General features: G+C 43.1%; 1 protein-coding gene across 2 annotated transcripts in view; it reads left to right on the top strand.

The window, feature by feature from the left end:
* The window catches only part of CPQ (carboxypeptidase Q), a 696,853-nt gene that overhangs the window by 31,986 nt on the left and 642,990 nt on the right, over positions 1-21,877 (top strand). The gene's annotated exons all lie outside the window — the stretch shown is intronic.

The raw sequence follows: 21,877 nt of genomic DNA on the forward strand, positions 1-21,877 counted from the left end.
CAACTTGGCCTTGTTTTTTTGATCATTGTCATGTTGGAATGTCCATGTACGTCCCATGCGCAGCTTGCTGGCTGAATGCAAATGTTCCTCCAGTATTTTTTGATAACCTAATGCATTCATCTTGCCATCACTTTTGATCAAATTTACTGTGTCTCTGTAGCTTACACATCCCCCCCCCCCCCCCCCAAAACATCAGCGACCCACCTCCGTGTTTCACAGTAGGAATGGTGTACCTTTCGTCATAGACCTTGTTGACTCCTCTCCAAATGTAGCGTTTATGGTTGTGGCCAAAAAGCTAAATTTTTTTTGGTCTCATCACTCCAAATGACTTTGTGCCAGAAGATTTGAGGCTGGTCTCTGTGCTGTTTGGCGTATTGTAAGCGGGATACTTTGTGGCATTTGTGTTGTAATGGATTTCTTCTGGTGCAGCCCATCTTTCTTCAAGTGCCTCCTTTTTGCGCATCTTGGAACAGTCACACCACATGTTTTCAGAGTCCTGTATGTCACCTGAAGTTATTTGTGGGTTTTTCTTTGCATCCTAAACAATTTTCCTGCCAGTTATGGCTGAAATTTTAGTTGGTCTACCTGACTGTGGTTTGGTTTCAACAGAACCCCTCATTTCCCACTTCTTGATTAGTTTGAACACTGCTGATTGGCATTCTCAATTCCATGTTTTTTTTTTTTTTTTTTTTTTTTTAACCACTTGCCGCCTGCCCTATAGGCAATTGACGGCGGCAAAGTGGTTTCATAATCCTGACCGGACGTCATATGACGATCAGGATTATGAGCCGCTGCGCGCCCCCGGGGGCGCGCATCGTGGCGATCGTTGTTGCGGGGTGTCAGTCTGACACCCGGCAACTGCGATCTCGGTAAAGAGTCTCCGACGGAGACTCTTTACCATGTGATCAGCCGTGTCCAATCACGGCTGATCAGTGTAAATGGGAAGAGCCGGTGATCGGCTTTCCCTCACTCGCATCTGTCAAACGCGAGTAGAGGAGAGCCGATCGGCTGCTCCTCTGACAGGGGGGGTCTGTGCTGATCGATTATCAGCACAGCCCCCCGAGGATGCCCACACTGGACCACCAGGGACGCCACCAGGGAAAAGGTAATAAAGGTCATAATCCTCCCTAGACCACCAGGGATGCCAGTCAGCACAATGGGTGCCAATCAGTGCCCATAATGGATGCCAATCAGTGCCCACAATGGGCATCACTTATTGGCATGCATTATTGTTTGGCACTGATTGGCATCCATTACTATAGTATAACACCGATGCCGCCTATGAGTGCCCACCTGTGCCGCCTATGAGTGCCCGTCCGTGCCGCCCGTCCGTGCCGCCCGTCCGTGCCGCCCGTCCGTGCCGCCCGTCCGTGCCGCCCGTCCGTGCCGCCCGTCCGTGCCGCCCGTCCGTGCCGCCCCATCAGTGCCGCCCCATCAGTGCCGCCCCATCAGTGCCGCCCCATCAGTGCCGCCCCATCAGTGCCGCCCCATCAGTGCCGCCCCATCAGTGCCCATTAGTGTAGCCCCATCAGTGCCCATTAGTGTAGCCCCATCAGTGCCCATTAGTGTAGCCCCATCAGTGCCCATTAGTGTAGCCCCATCAGTGCCCATTAGTGTAGCCCCATCAGTGCCCATTAGTGTAGCCCCATCAGTGCCCATTAGTGTAGCCCCATCAGTGCCCATTAGTGTAGCCCCATCAGTGCCCATTAGTGTAGCCCCATCAGTGCCCATTAGTGTAGCCCCATCAGTGCCCATTAGTGTAGCCCCATCAGTGCCCATTAGTGTAGCCCCATCAGTGCCCATTAGTGTAGCCCCATCAGTGCCCATTAGTGTAGCCCCATCAGTGCCCATTAGTGTAGCCCCATCAGTGCCCATTAGTGTAGCCCCATCAGTGCCCATTAGTGTAGCCCCATCAGTGCCCATTAGTGTAGCCCCATCAGTGCCCATTAGTGTAGCCCCATCAGTGCCCATTAGTGTAGCCCCATCAGTGCCCATTAGTGTAGCCCCATCAGTGCCCATTAGTGTAGCCCCATCAGTGCCCATCAGTGTAGCCCCATCAGTGCCCATCAGTGAAGGAGAAAACATACTTATTTACAAAGTTTTGAAACTGAAACAAAAAAATACATTTTTTTTTTTTATTTTTTTTTAAATTTTCGGTATTTTTTTTATTTGTAGTGCAAAAAATAAAAACCGTAGGTGATCAAATACCACCAAAAGAAAGCTCTATTTGTAAAAACTCACCATGCTACTTAATACCTTGGAATGTCTAGTTTCTAAAAAAGGGTCATTTGTGGGGTATTTGTACTTTCCTGACTTGTTATGCTGGCCATACACGGTTCGAATTTCGAAAGAATTTTCTTTCAAAAATCGTATCTAAGAATTTTCGTACGAATTTCACACCATTAGTGGGCTGCAACAACAACCAATTTTTGTGTGGAAATCTAATTTGAGGTATCGGACATGTTGGAAAAACTAACGATTTTCTAATCAATGATGGGAGAATCGTGCGAGAAATGTAATAAGAAAAGAAAATTTACGGAGAGAAAAGATTCCCGGCGACAAATTCTTTTCTGTAGCAACATAGGGTGAAATTGAAGGCTTGGTCGGCCGAATTTCGAAAATCAATGGTGGCACCATCGGATCACAAAAAAATAACTTTCTGATTTTTGAAAAGAGAATTTGTTTGAAATTTGACCATGTATGGCTTGCATTAGTGTCTCAAATAAGATTCACCTGATGTACTGAAGGCCTGATCAGATGTGATTAATTTTCAGTGATTGGCACCATAGTTTGTAGACTCTAATGCCCCGTACACACGATCCGAAAATCGTACGGAAAATACAGCTTTCGAAGAGATCGTACGATAATCGGATCGTTAGTACAGAGCTTTCGAGAGCCGATTCGGACAGTTCATCCGATATTATTCTATCGGACATGCACGGAAATTTTTTTCGTACGATGCCAGATCGTACGATTTTCGTTTAATCAGTACAGCTATCGTTCGAAAATGCAATACAAATGCATTACAACACATGACATCACTTCCGAATTTTTTTTCTGTCGTGCGGGAATTTTCGTGACTTTAGTAAACTCATCAGATTCGATCTGAGATTAGCATGCAATAAAAAACGGACGATCATTCATCCGATAATCTCATCGTGTGTATGGGGCATTACTTTCACAAAGACCAAATAATATACACTAATTTGGGCTATTTTTTTACCAAAAATATGTAGCAGTATAAATTTTGGCCAAAATGTTATGAAGAAAAATTACTAATTGGCAAAATTTTGTGACCGAAACAAAAAACTTTTTTTTTTTTTTTCACAATTTACGGTCTTTTTTTATTTATAGCACAAAAAATTAAAAACCCACTAGTGATTAACCACTTAAGGACCAGGCCTCTTTTTCAGACTTGGTGTTTACATGTTTAAAACATTTTTTTTTGCTAGAAAATTACTTAGAACCCCCAAACATTTTATATTGTTTTTTTTCTAACACCCTAGAGAATAAAATGGCAGTCATTGAAATACTTTTTTTCACACCGTATTTGCGCAGCGGTCTTAGAAGCGCACTTTTTTTGGAAAAAATTCACTTTTTTGAATAAAAAAATAAGACAACAGTAAAATTAGCCCAATTTTTTTTTATATTGTGAAAGATAATGGTACGCCGAGTAAATTGATACCCAACATGTCACGCTTCAAAATTGCGCCCGCTCATGGAATGGCGTCAAACTTTTAGCCTCAAAAATCTCCATAAGCGACATTTAAAAAATTCTACAGGTTGCATTTTTTGCGTTACAGAGGAGGTCTAGGGCTAGAATTATTGCTCTCGCTCTACCGATCGCGGCGATACCTCACATGTGTGGTTTGACCACCGTTTTCATATGCGGGCGCTACTCACGTATGCGCTCGCTTCTGTGCGCAAGCTCGTCGTGACGGGGTGTTTTTAAAAAAAAATTTTATTTTTTTTTCTTATTTATTTTAATTGATTTTATTTATTTTTACACTGTTTAAAAAAAAAAAAAAAAAAAATGGATCACTTTTATTCCTATTACAAGGAATGTAAACATCCCTTGTAATAGAAAAAAGCATGACAGGTCCTCTTAAATATGAGATCTGGGGTCAAAAAGTCCTCAGATCTCATATTTGGGCAAAAATGCAAAATAAAAAAAAATAAAAAAAAATCTGACATCTAAAAAAAATATACCTTTTAAGAGGTATGGGCGGAAGTGACGTTTTGACGTCGCTTCAGCCCTCCTATGGTATAGAGACGAGTGGAGGCCATCTTAGCCTCACTTGTCTCTATGCTCAGCAGACGAAAGGACCCGATCGCCTCCGCCGCTACCGATGGCTCCGGTTAGCGGCGGAAGGTGCGGGAGAGCGGCGGGAGGGGGGGTGGCACCTCTCCCGCCGCCGATAGCGGTGATCTCGCGGCGAATCCGCCGCGGAGACCACCGTTATCGTCCAGCCGACCGCCGCCTGAAGAGATGGATATCTCGGTTGTGGCAGCAGCTGCTGCCGTTACCGAGATATCCCTCTTCAAAAATAGGACGTACATCGTCGTGCGGCGGTCGGCAAGTGGTTAAATACCGCCAACAGAAAGCTCTATTTTTGTGAAAAAGACGCAAATCTCATATGGGTACAGTGTTACGTGACTGAGTAATTGTCATTCAAAATGTGAGAGCACTGAAAGCTGAAAACTGGTCTGGGTAGGAAGGGGGTGTAAGCACTGTATTGAGGTGGTTAAAGCCCCTGTCACTAAATAAAATGGTTAGCTGTTTACACCTTGCTTTTAGTTTGCTTTGCTTCAGTTCAAAAGTTTATACTCCATGTCACTTTAGTGGTGCTTTAAAACTGTGTTCACCAACCTTTTTGGCACCGGGGACCGGCTGCGTAGAAGAGAATTGTGCCAAGGCCCGGGGGGGGGGGGGGGGGTAACTATTTATTATTTTGTATTTAATTTTTTTCAGGGGAATGGCTGGTGTTAGAGCTTCAATCATCCTGGCACCATGGCTAATATGGTGTCAGGGTGATTGAAGCACATAATTTCTATTATTACATTGTAATATACAATGAAATAGTTCAACTCACAATAATGCAGAATCAGTGGGAGCCCCGAGTGTGTCTCCTGCCACCAGATGTGGATTTTCGCTTGACACGTTGCCTGCCACCAGATGTGGATTGTCGATTGTCCCTTCGCCTGCCACCAGATGTGGATTGTTGCTTGCCACGTCGCCTGCCACCAGATGTGGATTGTCGTTTGTCATGTCACCTGCTAGTGCCACCAGATGTGGTTTGTTGTCACTTGCCATGTCACCTGCCAGTGCCACCAGATGATGTCAGCTCTGCTCCCCGCCACACCTCCGTCATGGAAGTGGCCAGCCTGCGAGGGCAGAAGAGCAGTGATAAGGCGAGAGATGTCATCACTAACTGCCATATTCTCTCATCCTGCCCACCCGCCTCTCCATCCCTTCTGGCTTTCACGCCACCCGCCTGGCTCATTGATCAATCTATTTGGGTGCAACCAGCCCGTGAGATTTTACATGCGATTATTGGAAGTGAATGTTATAGCCACTAGCAATGTGTTCTCCAACCTGGGATGGCTTCCACTGCTGGGAGAAGAGAATGGCTTAGTGGGAGGGATTCCATGATTGCAGGGAAGAAATTTGCTCAGTCTGTGGCTGGCCTTGGATTCAGCGTGGGACAGATGCAGCCGGGAAAAAGCATTGTAAAAAAAAAAATGTAAAAAGGTAAATTCTAAAAATAAAAAAAATAAACTACTGACGTGTCATCAGTGCTGCATATTAGTGCCACTGTCACATAACATTAAAAAAAAGTATTGGTATCGGCGAGTACTTGGAGGGGAAAAAAAAGGTATTGGTACTTGTACTCTGTCTTTAACCACTTTCAGACCGGACCATTTTGCTGGTCAATGACCAGAGGTCTTTTTACAATTTGGCACTGCGCTGCTTTAACTGGTAATTGCGCGGTCATGCAATGTTGTACCCAAACAAAATTTGCGTCCTTTTTTTCCCACAAATAGAGCTTTCTTTTAAAGGTATTTGACTGACTCTGCGATTTTTATTTTTTGCGATATAAACGTAAAAAAAAATGATATTTTCTACTTTTTGTTATTAGAAAAATCCAATAAACTCAATTTTAGTCATACATTTAGGCCAAAATGTATTCAGCCACATGTCTTTGGTAAAAAAAGTCAATAACTGTATATTTATTGGTTTGCGCAAAAGTTGTCACATCTACAAACTAAGGTACGTTTTCTGGAATTTACGCAGCTTTTAGTTTGACTGCCTATCTCATTTCTTGAGGTGCTAAAATGGCAGGGCAGTACAAAACCCCCCTAAATGACCCCATTTTGGAAAGTAGACACCCTAAGGAAATTGATAGGAGGCATGTTGAGCCCATTGAATATTTTATTTTTTTGCCTCAAGCGATTGAATAATGACAAAAAAAATAATTTTTTATTTTTTTTTTACACAAAGTTGTCACTAAATGATATATTGCTCACACATGCCATGGTTATATGTGGAATTGTACCCCAAAATACATTCTGCTGCCTCTCCTGAGTACGGGGATACCACATGTGGTCGACTTTTTGGAAGCCTAGCCGCGTACGGGGCCCCGAAAACCAAGCACCGCCTTCAGGATTTCTAAGGGCATACATTTGTAATTTCACTCCTCACTACCTATCACAGTTTTGAAGGCCATAAAATGCCAAGATGGCACAAAACCCGAAGCTATTTGCTGAGAGGCATGTTGAGTCCATGGAATATTTTATATTTTGCCACAAGTTGCGGGAATATTACAAACTTTTTTTTTTTTTTTCACAAAGTTGTCACTAAATGATATATTGCTCACACATGCCATGGGCATATGTGAAATGACACCCCAAAATAAATTCTGCTACTTCTCCTGAGTACGGGGATACCACATGTGTGGGATTTTTTGGGAGCCTAGCTGCGTACGGGGCCCCGAAAACCAAGCACTGCCTTCAGGATTTCTAAGGGTGTAAATTTTTGATTTTACTCCTCACTACCTATCGCAGTTTTGAAGGCCATAAAATGCCAAGATGGCACAAACCCCCCCCCCCCCCCCAATGACCCCATTTTGGAAAGTAGACACCCCTAAATTTAGGGGTACACTAGTGAGACTCAAAGGTAAAAAAGCACCTAGGCTGTCAGCGACTGTATCAAAAACGCTACAAAAAAACTGTTAGCGATCGCAGGGATCAGGCCTGACTCTGCGAACGCTGCAGTTATGTGTGTTGTGTTTTGTAAGTGACAGTGATCGATCGATACTGCACTTGGGTGGGCTGGGCTTGGCAGAGGGGCTAAACGCAGGTGCTAGCAGGTATCTGGGCTGATCCCGCTAACAATGCGTTTTGGGAAACCTAAACTGCTGGCGACGCTAATATAGATCTGATCAGATACTATATTACTAAAGGAGGTGTATGCTTTTTGCGTGGGTGTTAGCGGGACTGGCACTAACCTGACGCTGCCTGGGGCGACGCAGACCTTATCTGACCCTCAAACTTCTATCACCCGCCGGGTGATCAGGGGGTTAAACCTTTATTAGGTAATAAATAGCGGGTGCCCTGAAACTATAAAAATATAACTAACCAACCAGCGTCACCTGTAACAGTTATATGGTGATCACTGGTGAAAGGGTTAACTAGGGGGCAATCAGGGGGCTTTATGCGGTAGTATATGGGGGTCCCTGGCGCTATAAAAAGCTGCGGCGAACCTAAATACCTACCTGCCTAACTAGCGTCACCTGTGACACTAATACAGCGATCAGAAAAACGATCGCTTATTAGGCTGGGTTCACACTGGAGCGATGTGGGAACGCCACGAATCCGCGGCGGGTTCCCGCATCACACTGCCCTATGCGAACTGCTGGGAGTGTCAGTGAAATGTTAATGACACCCCCAGATCAGTTCGCATATCGCAGTGCGATCTGCAAACTCGGACAGGAATCGGATCGCATGGTGTGAACACCCATGCGATCCGATTCTGCTGCGGACCAAAAAAAGGGTCCCGTGCGAGTTTGCGGCGGGTGCGATGCGAATTCAGCCATACTGAACTCGAATCGCACAGAGATCGGATGTGATTTGCACTGCAGTGCGGTGCGAATCACATCCGTTCTCATAAACCGCTGCAATGTGAACCCAGCCTTAGTGACACTGGCGACGGGGGGTGATCACGGGGTTAAACCTTTTTTGGGGGGGTACCCTAGAACTAAAGGGGGCTAACCCTAACTGCCCTAACAGTTATTACAGTCACAAATGACACCAATGCAAAAAAAAAAAAAATGCAATTGGTGTCACTGTGACTAGGGGGGCAGGGGTGATTGGGGGGGGTGAGAGTGTGCCTGGCATGTTCTACTGTATTGTGTAGTGTTGGTGCAACTCACGATCCTCTCTCCTCGGTGCCGGAACGAAAAATACCGACACGGAGGAGAGATTACATCACTTCCTCTGCCTGTGTTTACATTACAGGAGAGGAAGTGATGTCACGCTGCACTTCCATTCGTCAGGAGCGATCGCGAGGGGGTGGCCATGAACGAATGGCCGCCCCCTCATCCCGGATCACTCCTGAACGGATTCCGACCGCCGCTGCCACCGGGGGGGGGCCCGATCGGACCCCCCACCCGCGGGAAGGCAGGGACGTACAGGTATGCCCATATGCCTGCCCGTGCCATTCTGTTGACGTACATCGTCGTGCGGCGGTCGGCAACTGGTTAAAGTGGTATCGGGACAACCCTACCTAATACCTTTTTTATAAAGACTTGCGGTTCGGTAATAGTCAGTTTTTGGCAAAACTGCAAGTTTGGCTATGAGAGGATAATGGAAGAATCTCATGCAAACACAGAAGACCATACATGCCCAGTGTAAGTAATATCAATTGGTAATGTAGGAGCCTAGAGAAGACGCTTAGGCAGTGGGCGTCTGTGGATTAAGGGTGCATGGGCGCTGCCCCCTCTAGCACCAATAGATTCATGCATGGCACAGTGGCTGCGATTGATGGCACAGTGAAGCTGTGGGCTTTTTTCAGAATTTTTTGTTTTGTTTGCGCCCCTGCAAAAAATTTGAGCGCCAGCCGCCACTGAGTTTAGGACTATTTCAAGAGGTACTGTAAGACTATTCATGGCTTTCAGTTATTTAGCAGAGGTGACATGTAAGATAATTTGTTCAACTACTGTTAACTCTCTACAATATATGGCAGTAGTCTCCAGCTAATGGCTTTCATTGAGTGCACCCTGCTAGTCCTGTATGTCAAACTCAAGTGCCATAATCTTAGTCTCTAGTAATGTTTTGCTTTTCACATTCTTGGAGAGCAGCTTCAGAAATTCTTATTAACCTTGGTAAGTGTAGAGTACGAAAATAGAAATGGCGTGTAACACAGCGGACAAGAAATCTGATGGCTGAATACACAGGCGGATGAGTCAGTATCATATGTCAAGATGGCAGTCTAGGTGTATAATAATTTAAAGGTTAACCTCAAAAGCAAGGGTCTGTAGTAAGAAGAGGCGGAATGTGCACTATGCCCGAACATACAGTCAGTAGTCACTTCATAGATGCCTGATCTGGTATCGGGAAGGACCATTTAGGTCTTCAAACCTAGAGCAGTGCCGGTCAACTTAGAAAATATATCAGCTTCAGCGTGGCTGCTGACATGTGCAGAGAAGTGTACATTATTTTAAAGGGGTTGTACACCACATATACTCAGTCAGGTGATGCAGAGATCAAACAAATCCTCCTACATAAGTTGTACCTGTTTATCTGCAGGATTCTCTTCTCTATAGCCATTCAAAGTCCAGAATATAGAAGGCTTGTCTGAGCTTTCAGAAAACAGGTGGGAAGCTGAAATTACAGTCTGCAGATCTTAGTGAGGAGAGCTCTGAAAGCTGACTGGTGGGAAGGGACACACTCCCTTCACATGCACACGTGAAGAGAGCTTGGGCTGCCAATCACAGGTTGTGTGCTAGAGGTCCCTCCCCTGTCACGTTTTTTTTCTCTTGATTGTTAGGAAAGCTTGTCAGAAGTGATTCATGCTGATAGCAGACAGAATTTGGCAGGTGACTCTGCCACCAAATGTGACCCATTCAAATGAATGTAACCATGCTGCACTTGTGTTGCAACCACATGTAATGCTGGCAGGCTTCCAATGGTTTAAAAGAGGTGTTCAGGTGGCAACACATCGCTGCTAAGCCACCTGGCAACTGCCTCTGAAAAGTGATCCACTTTTCACAGGATCAGTAAAGTTTACAGCACAAGTAAACAAGGTCAAACAGCACTGTTGCAGGCTGACAACATTAAGCCACTGCCTAACAATTGGCAGCAGCATTGTTGGCCACTTCAGGTGGCCATTAGACTGCCTATCATTTCTGCATGTCTTCTTCCAAAACTGTTAGACCCCTTTCATATGGGCTTTGCGATCGAGTCCACCTGTCCGCTGACACCTGCTGCTTTCTGATCCTGTCTGTGAAATCCACACAGATGGCGACCCTATTTTCCATCCATCTGTCGGATTGGCTGAAAAGGGACAGGCTGTCCAAATTCATCCGATCTCCCCATAGAGGAGAGCAGGGCTCTGACAGGTCCATCTCTGCATAGTGAGTGGCGATGGACCTGTCATCCATCTGCTCAGTGGAGCAATCCCCTGCTGAGCATCCCGAGTCCGCCAAGTGGACCAGCCCGTGTGAAAGGACCCATAGGCAGCCCAACGATACATGCTGAATGTGTATTTGCTCATTTTTAGTCTGGTAAATATACCCCTGAAAGCGTTTTTGTTTACATCTGTTCAATAAGTAAAATAATTAGATAAGGATTATATCAGAGATTCCGAGTCGGCCTGTGCACATTTCTTGGGTTATCTTGAGGAATTTTATTAGCTCTCCTGGTTCTTATCTTGAATTACAGAATAATTTGTACCCATGTTGTGAAGAATAGGATAGAGGGAGGGTTAAGGTAGTCAACTGGGCAGGGCTGACACCTCTGACACCACAAAAATGCTGTCTTGTCAGCTCACAACACTTTGAGTGAATTTCTGGCAGATCAACAGGTATTGTTCAGTAGTTGGAGAATTTCTAGAGATCTAAAGAATGGAAAAATGTGCATGTTTTGCTGTGATCTAATGAATATTTTTACATTTTGCCCTGATATAAACGTTAAAATAAACGTTAAAATAGGGGAAAAAAGGGGACAGATTAAAAAACAAAAACAAACATGTTATACTTACCTGCTATAGGAACAGGCTCTGCTCTGTGCAAAACCATTGCACAGAACAGCCCTGATCCTTTTTTTTTTTTTTTTTGTTTCCCCTGCTGATTGCCTGCAATAGAAAACTGTTCTTGAGCCACTGTGTGTGTCCATTCACACAGAGCACGGCTTGCCCCCGCTCTCTCCTCATTGGCTTAGACCAGTGATGGCGAACCTTGGCACTCCAGATGTTTTGGAACTACATTTCCCATGATGCTCAACTACACTGTAGAGTGCATGACCATCATGGGAAATGTTGTTCCAAAACATCTGGGGTGCCAAGGTTCACCATCACTGGCTTAGACTATGTGAGCCAATGAGGAGAAAGAGAAACGGGAGAGGAGCTGCTCTCATGCACATCGCTGGATTAAGCTCTGGCAAGTATTGGGGGGGGGGGGGGGGTGCATTAAGGTGAAAACCATGAGACTTTACAACCCCTTTTTAAGGTTGCCTAGTAGAGGTGAGATGGAATACTGCAAACCTAAAAAGGATTCCAAGGTGATATGTTTTATATACAGTTTTGCTCATACGTTTACATACCTGGGCAGAATTTGACTTCTTGGCCATTTTTCAGAGAATATGAATGATAAAACAAAAACATTTTATGACCGGAACTCCGCTTTAACTACTCGTGCTTAGAACTGCACGTGCTGCTCAATGGATGAGTATATTAAATGTAAAACTCTTTTATTAATCATGTAGAAATAATTTCCCTTTTGTGTCTCTCCTAATATCGGAGAATCGCTTTGTTCTGTAGATTCCAGCCAATCCGAGAAGAAAAGTGACAGTGAAGTAGATTTATACTGTAGACTGGAATAGCAGATCTCGCCTTGTAATATCGTTCTTGCCAAATGTCATTACTTGCGAGGCCCCTTTCGTCTCTTCTGTTCTAGCACCCCTTGTGCTTTTAGGGAATTCCGTGCATGCAGGCGTTTATCTGCATTTCTTCAGCAGAGCCGCTTGCCAGTAAACTTGTGTTGCCGTACATGCTTCTCATTTTGTAATTTTAGTCTTCACTCTGGGTTCATATCTTACTAGCACAGACTCAAAGGTTGACAGCTGCTAAATTCCCACGTAAAGACAGTAACCCAATTTCTGTGGGAAACAATAAAACAAATGGCTCTTTTGGGAGCAGCACAGTAATGGAAGGATTACATTTAATATCCAAACGTTTGTTTCCAACTAGACCTAAGGCTGGTTCACTGCACTTAGAGCTACATTAGCACTGCCGTTTGTATTTTTGATGGTAAAATGATGAGGGCTTGAATAACATTATATATTTAAAATTAACCACTTAAGCCCCACACCATTTGGCTGGCCAAAGACCAGAGCACTTTCTTTATCGTACATCATGAGACACAGAGCCTAAGGTAATTACTTAATGGGTTATGGGCAACCTTCAGGTGATGGACACTGGTATAACCAATCCAGAAAGTTCACTGCCTATATAACCCCTCCTCCTTCCAGGAGCACATTCGTTTTTTTGCCAGTGTCTAAGGTATTGGTCACGAGTGAAGATGTGCTCTGAGGAGCTCCAGGAGGGATCCATGCTGGATTTAAAAACCCTCCACAAACGGATCCATCCATGCCACTGCCACAGGATGGTACCCGGGCCTCGCATAGAAGAACGAGGTTTTGTCTGTAACGCTTCTCTTTGAGGTCTGGACCCTAGGAACCAGGACTCTTTTTGGTCTTGCTACATTACTTAAATCTGTCCTGAGGGGTGCTATACAGGTCCAAAGGAGTGGAATCCCTATTAAAGGGACCCAGTCTTTAAAGGTTTAACTACGCTGCCCGCCCCGTGATGGGATAAGTTTTTGGATTTGCTATTGTACTATTATAGCAGCGAGGATAAGGTAAAGTCTCAAGTCTTTTGCAGACAAGTTTTCTTTTAAGATTGCCCTGTATATGGCTTCATCCATCTTCCCATCAATTCTGACCAGCTTCCCTGCTGAAGAAAAGCATCTCAACAACATTCTGCCACCACCATGTTTCACGGTGGGGATGGTGTGTTTAGGGTGATGGGCAGGGTTTGTTTTCAATAATAAATGTTAAACTTTTTTACAAATATTCAGCCCCTTTTACTTGTATACCCCCAGCTAGAATCTAGTGAAACCAATTGCCTTCAAAAGTCACCTAATTAGTAAATAGAGTCCATGGCAACTGGAGGAGCTGCAGAGATCCACAGCTCAGGTTGGAGAATCTATTAGTCGGGCACTCCACAAATCTGGCCTTTATGGAAGATGAAGAAGAGAGCCCATGTTGAAAGAAGAAAGCCATTGTTTAACCACTTAAGCCCCGGACCAATTTGCAGCCAAAGGACCAAGCCCCTTTTTGTGATTCGGCACTGCGTTGATTTAACTGACAATTGCGCGGTCGTGCGACGTGGCTCCCCAAAAAAATTGGCATCCTTTTTTTTTTTCTTTCTTTTTTTCCCACAAATAGTGCTTTCTTTTGGTGGTATTTGATCACCTCTGCGGTTTTTATTTTTTGCGCTGTAAACAAAAATAAAGCGACAATTTTGGAAAAATAAAATAAATTTTATATATATATATATATATATATATATATATATATATATATATATATATATATATATATATATATATATATATATATATATATATATATATAATTTTTTTTTTTGCTATAATAAATATCCCCCAAAAATATATAAAAAAACATTTTTTTTCCTCAGTTTAGGCCGATACGTATTCTTCTACATATATATATATATATATATATATATATATATATATATATATATATATATATTTTTTTTTAAACGCAATTGACAATTATTGATTGGTTTGCGCAAATGGCATTTACAAAATGGGGGATAGTTTTATAGCATTTTTATAAATTATTATATTTTTTTTTTGTGACTGCGACATTATGGCGGACACATCGGACATTTTTTGGGACCATTGTCATTTATACAGCAATCAGTGCTATTTAAATGCACTGATTCCTGTGTAAATGACACTGGCAGTGAAGAAGTTAACCACTAGGGGGGCAGTGTGGGGGTTGTGATGTTATGTGGCTTTTTTTTAATTATAGGGGGCGTGGCCTGGCATGTGACATCACTGATAGTCTTTCCCTATAACAGGGAACAGACGATTGGTGACAGCCACAGTAGGAAGCACGGGGAGAGGTTTGTTTACAAAGACCTCTCCTCGTTCTTCAGCTCTGTGACCCGATCGTGGGACACCAGCGGCAATCGGGTCCGCTGGTCCCGCGGCCATGGTCACGGAGCTCAGGACCGGGTCGGGAGCAAGCCGCCGGCGGCGCGCTCCCGAGCCACGTACAGATACGTGATTGTGCCCAGCCATGCCATTCTGCCAACGTATATCGGCATGTGGTGGTCCTTAAGCAGTTAAAAAAAGCCTTAAGTCCCATTTGCACTTTGCGAGAAGCCATGTGAGGACACAGGAAACATGTGGAAGACTCCGCTCTATCAGATGAGACCATGTGTGGGAGAAAACTAACGCTGCACATCACTCTGAATGTGCCAGCCCCACTGTAAAACATGGTGGTAGCCCCATCAGTGTCACTACAGTGCTATCACAGTGCCCCATCAGTGCCATCACAGTGCTAATTGGTGCCCCATTAGTGCCACCACAGTGCACTTCTTGCACAGAAGCATCTGTGATGGCTGGGTTTGCCAGACCCAGCGCATCACGAATCGAAGTAAAGGGCCAATCGCAGTGGCCCTTTACCACGTGGTCGCGCTACTGTGGTGTCTCTCTAACTCCTCTGCTCACATGCTGTATTGGTGTGAGGAGAGAGAAACGTTCCTGTGTGCCACTACCGTGCCCCATCAGTGTCAATACAGTGCCCCATCAGTCCCATGACAGTGCTACTACAGTGCCATTAGTGTCAATACAGTCCCCTCCAGTGCTCTACGATGCCACTACAGTGCTTATCGGTGACCTTCAGTGCCCTACAGTGCACATTAGTGAGTGATCATTAATGCCACTACAGTGCCTATCAGTGTGACCTCACTCTATCAGTGGATCCTCATCAGCACCCATCAGTGTCGTATAAATGCATTTAAAAAAAATTTGTTCATTTTCTTTCCACATTATGCCTGATAGAATATATGTTGGGGTGTTTGCTTTCCAAAATGGGGTCATTTTGTGGGTGTTTCCACTGTCCTAGTGCTCCAGGGCCTTCAAAAGTGTAATAGGTAGTCAGGAAATTAGATGTGTAATTTATGTCCCTAGAACACCTGATGGTGCACCTTGAATGTTACGCCTCTCTATGTGGCTAGGCTGTGAAAGTCTCACAAATGTGGCATCGTAAGGGTCAGGAGTAGCAGAATGTGTGGGGAGGGGAGAGAATCTTCAAATTCGCAAAGAATTGTGGGAAAAAAATTACAACTTCAAAAAACTCACCATGCCTCTTAATAAATACCTTGGAAAGTCTACTTTCCAAAAAGGGATTATTTGGGTGGTATTTGTACTTTCCTGGCTTGTTGGTATCCCAAGAAATGAGATTAGTCAATACATCAGGTGTGATCAGGTATGATCAATTTTCAATTATTGGCATCATAGCTTGTGGACTCTATAACCTTCACAAAAACCAAATAACATACACTGGTTTGGGTTATTTTTACTAAAGAAATGTAGCAGTATACATTTTGGTCAAAATTTATGAAGGAAAATTTACTAATTTGCTAAATTTTATAACCGAAACTAAGAAAAATGCTTTGGGTTTTCTTTTATTTATAGCGCAAAAATTAAAAAACAAAAATCAGTGGAGATTAAATGCCACCAAAAGAAAGCTCTATTTGTGTGGAAAAAAAAAATCGTATAGGTACAGTGTTGCATGACTAATTGTCATTTATGCTCCGTTGACATTTTGGCATTCTGAACGCTGGTGGAACCCCCACGATTCAAAATCATGGCAAATCGCATGACACCTGTTGCCCAAAAGAAGTTCTTGTACTTTTGGGAAACGGGCTTCCTGCGATTCGGAAGGCCAAGATATGAACAGAGCCTCAAAGTGTGAGAGCACTGAAAGCTGAAAAATGGCCTGATTAGGAAGGGGGTATAAGTGCCCTGTGGGCAAGGGGTTAAATACCTAAAGCGATCCCTGCGCTAAGCGCATGGGGAAAAAAAACAAAACCGCACACTAATCATGCGAATCCTGGACTGTAAACAGTCAGTAGTGCAAGTCCCACTTACAAAGTGAAATAAATCTCAAAGTGAAATGAATCAGAATATCCAGTCTTCTGAACATCCCATTGTGCTCACAAAAACAAGCTTATGTGCTTCACAATGTTCACCCGTGCTCAAAAGTACCATACCATATGATTTGGATCCCATGAACAAGAGACCAATTGCCCCTGGCTGCCACACAGCTATGAAATCTTTAGGCTCCCTAGTGATCCAGCGCTCCACATAAACCACACAGGGCATACTGAGAACATTAAGGCAAACCCCGTAGCGTAATAGTTTTTAATAGAATCATATTTATTCAAAATACCACTCACATTTAGTAGATGGAAGACCTGGCAGGCATAATAATTGAGTCCACCACAAGTCCACTGACCGGCGTGATGATGTCAGAAAGCAAGACCCCTCTAACGTGTTTTGTCTACACAGACATGGTCAGGATAGAGAGGCTCACATTGGTCCGTTCCCAAAATTGGATATTCTAATTATCACAAGATTTATTTCACTTTAATTAAATATATATATATATATTGTGTGTGCATGACCACATGGACTATCACAGAGGGGTGTTTACAGGCTGTAAAAAAAAATCAGATGCCTGTAAGGCCCCGTTCGCATGTGGCAATTAGGGATCGCAGTCAGAATCGCCGCCATTCTAAGTTGTACTGCAACAGTGGCAAAATGCCGCATACATGTTTGAGTGCTATTCATTTTTTTGCAGTGCATTTGTCCGTGATTGTTGGGCGAAGCTTGTCATCCAAAAAAGGAGCAGGGGCTTTTTTTGGGTGACAAGCTTTGTGCAATGCAATTTGTTGTGATTGACACATGATTTATCCCAGCAAAACCACACCGTGTTTAGGTGTCGTTAAGAATGAATGGCACCCAAACACGACTGGTGCGTTTTGCCACTAATGCAGTGCAATTTAGAATTGTGGGCAGAATCCTCACACTTCTGCTCTTGATCCCAAATCGCCAATGTGAACCTGCGTTTTTTAAAGCTCAGTGTGCATGAGGCCTAAAAGTTTTTACTGACGTGTGCTTGATTATTCTAGGTAAACTGGAGCTTTTAAATGGCTCACACCACAAACCATCATGGAGTCTCTGGCACTCTTTAAATTGAGCATATTATCCCATTATTTAGTAATCGCAGGCACATTCTGCTTTCATTGTAATTTTTTTTTTTGCCTTTTTGTACTGGGATTACACATTGTTAAAGTAATCATATTGACAGAGCACGAGATAAGTTTAGAAAAAGGAAGCAATTTGCTGTCCTGTAGACATTTGATGCAGTAAATTGAGGTCACATTTGCAATAACGTAATTTCATAGCATCGATGTCACATTTATTACATTATACCTAGAATAATGGATAAGTGACATTCATCCTAAGATAGTTTCAAGCGTATGTCTATAATTTCATGATCCTTCTGATCTTTAGGCCTCTTCATCTAGTGTCATGGCTGTAATTGTAAATCAAGATTGTTTTCTGGATCCACAGAATTTTGAATATTAAAATGGACACTTAAATACTAAAGATATTAAGATTTTATTCATTTGTCAATGTGAAGCTTGAAAAGGAAATCGGAGAAGACACAAATAATTGTCAATTGCTTGGGATACTGTATATAACTGAACAATGTCTTTTAGAAACGGTGGTGGTCTATAGTACAAAAAATATGGCACTGTACTTCACAAAGTCCTACAAAGTGCACTGCACTCTATAACTAAAGGTAATAAAATGATTCCTAAAGTTTTCAGCATTTTGGAGAATATTCGCAACCAATCCAATGCTTCTTCACACCACATTAATGGCGTGTACACACGGACGGACTTTGCAGCAGACTAGGTCCGATGGTTTTCCCGACGGCCTTTCGGCGGAGTTCCGGCGGACTTTCCGAATGAACAGACTTGGTCACACACAATCACACCAAAGTTCGACGGATTTTAATGTGATGTACGACTGGACTATAATAAGAAAGTTCATAGCCAATAGTCAATAGCTGCCCTAGCGTTGGTTTTCGTCCATCGGACTAGCATACAGACAAGCGGATTTCTCCATAGGAACATGTTCTATTTGTAAAATCTGTTTGATTTTTTGGACAGCAAAGGTCCGATGGAGCCCACACACGATCGAATTGTCTGACTGATTTGTTCCGTCGGACCTTTGCTATCAAGGTTCGGTCGTGTGTACGCGGCATTAAACACTCAGTTGTGCTATATCACCTTCCGCCCATGTGTGAGAGATTTACTGATCTGTGTCAGCTACTGTTATGAGAAGGAATCAGAAGGGTGTCATTGAGTAGCTGCTCATAAGACCTCAAATTCTGATACCGTCTGAGAGATGCACTGAGAAACCGGTTTGGCGAAGAAAGGGTGCTGTGAAACTGAAGTAATAAAGGGCAGTTATGTGTTCGTGATCGAAAAGACAACTGCCTTAAGAGGAGTCTCCCAGGGCTTTTCAAACCTTGAGGAAGGTAGGGCATGTTGCTCTACTGAGAAATACTTTGTGACGGCAGCTTGATGAGTAATAACTGCTGCCTTGGAAAAACTGGACAAAGGGTCCATTTCTTTGATAGAACAGTATTTCAGTTGTGTAGATAGAACTGCACAGTCTAGGATTTATTTGTTTTATGTTCATCTTCTATTACCAAGTTAATTACGGTAATATTGGAAGTGTTGCTTGTATCTCATGCTGAATACACAGTAATGCTGGCAGTGCAGGGATGAAGGCAATAAATCTGCTTTTAAAACCATTTTGGTCAACTTGATCTAGGAAGCCTGAAGTGCAGACCCTTACTTTACGTAAGGGCCACACAAAAAGTATGGTGTATGCTGTGCTACAAATGTAGAGTAGCTGGCCAGAGACTACAGGTATGCTACATGGATGGTTGGAGACTAGCAGAGACGGGGTCATGCTCACAAAGAGTAGCGTTAAGCAAACCTGGATGATTTGTTCTAATCTGAGGCTACACTATTCTTGTTCATGATACCGTTAAATAGATATTAGATTTCGATATAAATATTTTCAGGGCATTTCATTTCTCATCCACTGCTAGGATTAATTACCGCTCCATCACTTCATCCGGTAATCTCCAAAGCGTAGGAATATACTGAAACCCCTGAATTTTGAAAGCACCTGTATTCTGACACCGTGAGAGTCATCTGTTCACAGTGAGGAAGATTATGAAATGGGTTTTCTACTCATTTACAGTCTCAGCAAGGAGCTGCTCTGATAATCTGTCTGGCACGTTTTTAGCTATATACAGGACCAAAAATAAAATTTTTATAATATATCTGTGAATAATGGGCAAAATCACTTTAAATACTGAACACTGGTATTCTAATAGCTGCTACAGCCAAAAACGGCCCCAGTAACCCTATACAGTGTTTCGGATGAAATTCGTTATGGTGCTATGGCAGACACACAAGCTTGTGAAAGTTTTATAATGTGTAATTTCTATGGAAAGAGGAAATGTTGAAACATAAGAAAAATTAAAATCTCCTTATTTTTTGGGGACTGCTCATTTGGTTGCTGACTCCAATAGCTTTGCTATTTGGAGCTTGTTACATCCGTATTTAGACCCCTTTCACACTGGGGTGTTTTTCAGGCGTTTTTCAAGCGCTTTAGCGTTAAAAAAAGCGCCTGTAAGCCTCATCTGCAGTCCCAATGTGAAAGCCCAAGTGCTTTAAGAGTCCTTTCACAATGTCAGCACCCGAAAAACGCTCGTAAAGCGCCGCTTTAACTAGCGGCGCTTTACTAGCATTTTTCGAGCGTTATTGGGGTGCTTTTAACCCCTGCCAGTGGCCAAATAAAGGGTTAAAAGCGCCCACAAAATGCTACTGCCAATAGCATTTTTCAGGCATTTTACAGGCGCTTCCTATTGATTTCAATGGGAAGGGGCGCTTTAGGAGCGTTGTATTCACCGCTCCAAAAGCGCTGCAAAGAAGCTGCTTGCAGGACTTTTTTTGATGCCCTGCCAGCGCAGCGCCTCAGTGTGAAAGCACTCTGGCTTTTACATTGGGATTGCAGTTGCGGCTTCTTTCAGGTGCTTTTTTTTTAACGCTAAAGCGCATGAAAAATGCCCCAATGTGAAAGGGGTCTTAGGGCGCTAACTTATAGAGTGATTTTTGTGGCCTGAGAATTTTTTTTATTTTTTAACCAGATTTTGCCACTGTGCTGCTAGTCTCTAGACAACCCTGTAGCATGCCTAATAGTATCTGCCAATCTACTTTATCATATCCACACTCTGAATATTTTATGCAGCACAACATACACCATACATTTTGAGTGGCCCTTCTGTAAAGTAATGGCCCGTACACACGATCCAAAAATCGGACGCCAGATCATCCAACTTTTTCTGCTTAATAGTCGCAAGTAGAAATTGAATAGGTTACTAAAGTCATGAGAATTCTGGTAGGACAGAAAAAAAAAAACGGAACTGTACTGACTAAATGAAATTCGTACGATCTGGTATCGTACTGGTAAAATTTTCGTGCTTGTTCGATCGCATAATATCGGATGAATTGTCGTGATTGGCTCTCAAAAGCTCTGTACTAACAATGCGATTATCTTGCGTCTAAAGCATTTTTTTGCCCAATTTTCGAATTGTGTGTCTGGGCCATTTGGTTCTGCACTTCGGGCTTCATGTGTAAAGTAAATTGACCAAAACGGATTTAAAGTGTACAATGAAAGGGCCAGTTGGCATCTTAAATAGGGGTATAACATGTAACCTGCTCAAATAGGTGAACCTAGTCTTCAAGGCGGTGGGAGGTAGTGACTACATGAGCAATCTCCAAAAAAGTGAGATTTTAATTTTTCTTGGAAATCTCCTTTTAAATATTTAAGTACTTCCTCTTTCCATAGAAATTACACAACATTTATAAAACCTTCAAAAGCTTGTGTCTACTTGCTCAGATTTTCTTTTCTCCCGTTTACAGCATGCACTTTAATTTCATAACATCAGCATTATACTAGCAATACAAACAGTTCTATATGACCATCCTGTATAATCTTTGTTAAAGTGTTACTAAACCCAGGAATCTGCATTCACATACTGGTCTCCCACAGTACACAGAACATGGAAACGCAATTATTTTAGTAAATATAAACTGCTAAATACCTTTTCTCATCAGCAGTATATAACAGTCTTGTGACTTCTATCCGTGTCTTGTTAACGCTTGTAGGACGGTTTTTCATTCTACTCTGACTGTCCTTTGAAGCTGCATGATCACTGACTCTCTCTGTGGACAGTGCTGATTGGCCCTGTGTTGATCACATGCACCCTCCCAAGAAACAAAAAAAACTACCTAGCAATACACACCAAACTGAGCATGTGCAGAGTGCACCCAAGGCTCTGTACTATCAGCAGATGGACGGGGGACTGTGGTAGAAGGGGAGGATCAGAGAAAACCGGATCA

This window comes from Lithobates pipiens, unplaced genomic scaffold (assembly GCF_037356315.1).
Source record: "Lithobates pipiens isolate NorthernLeopardFrog02 unplaced genomic scaffold, aLitPip1_a1.2 Scaffold_19, whole genome shotgun sequence".
Lineage (NCBI taxonomy): Eukaryota > Metazoa > Chordata > Amphibia > Anura > Ranidae > Lithobates > Lithobates pipiens.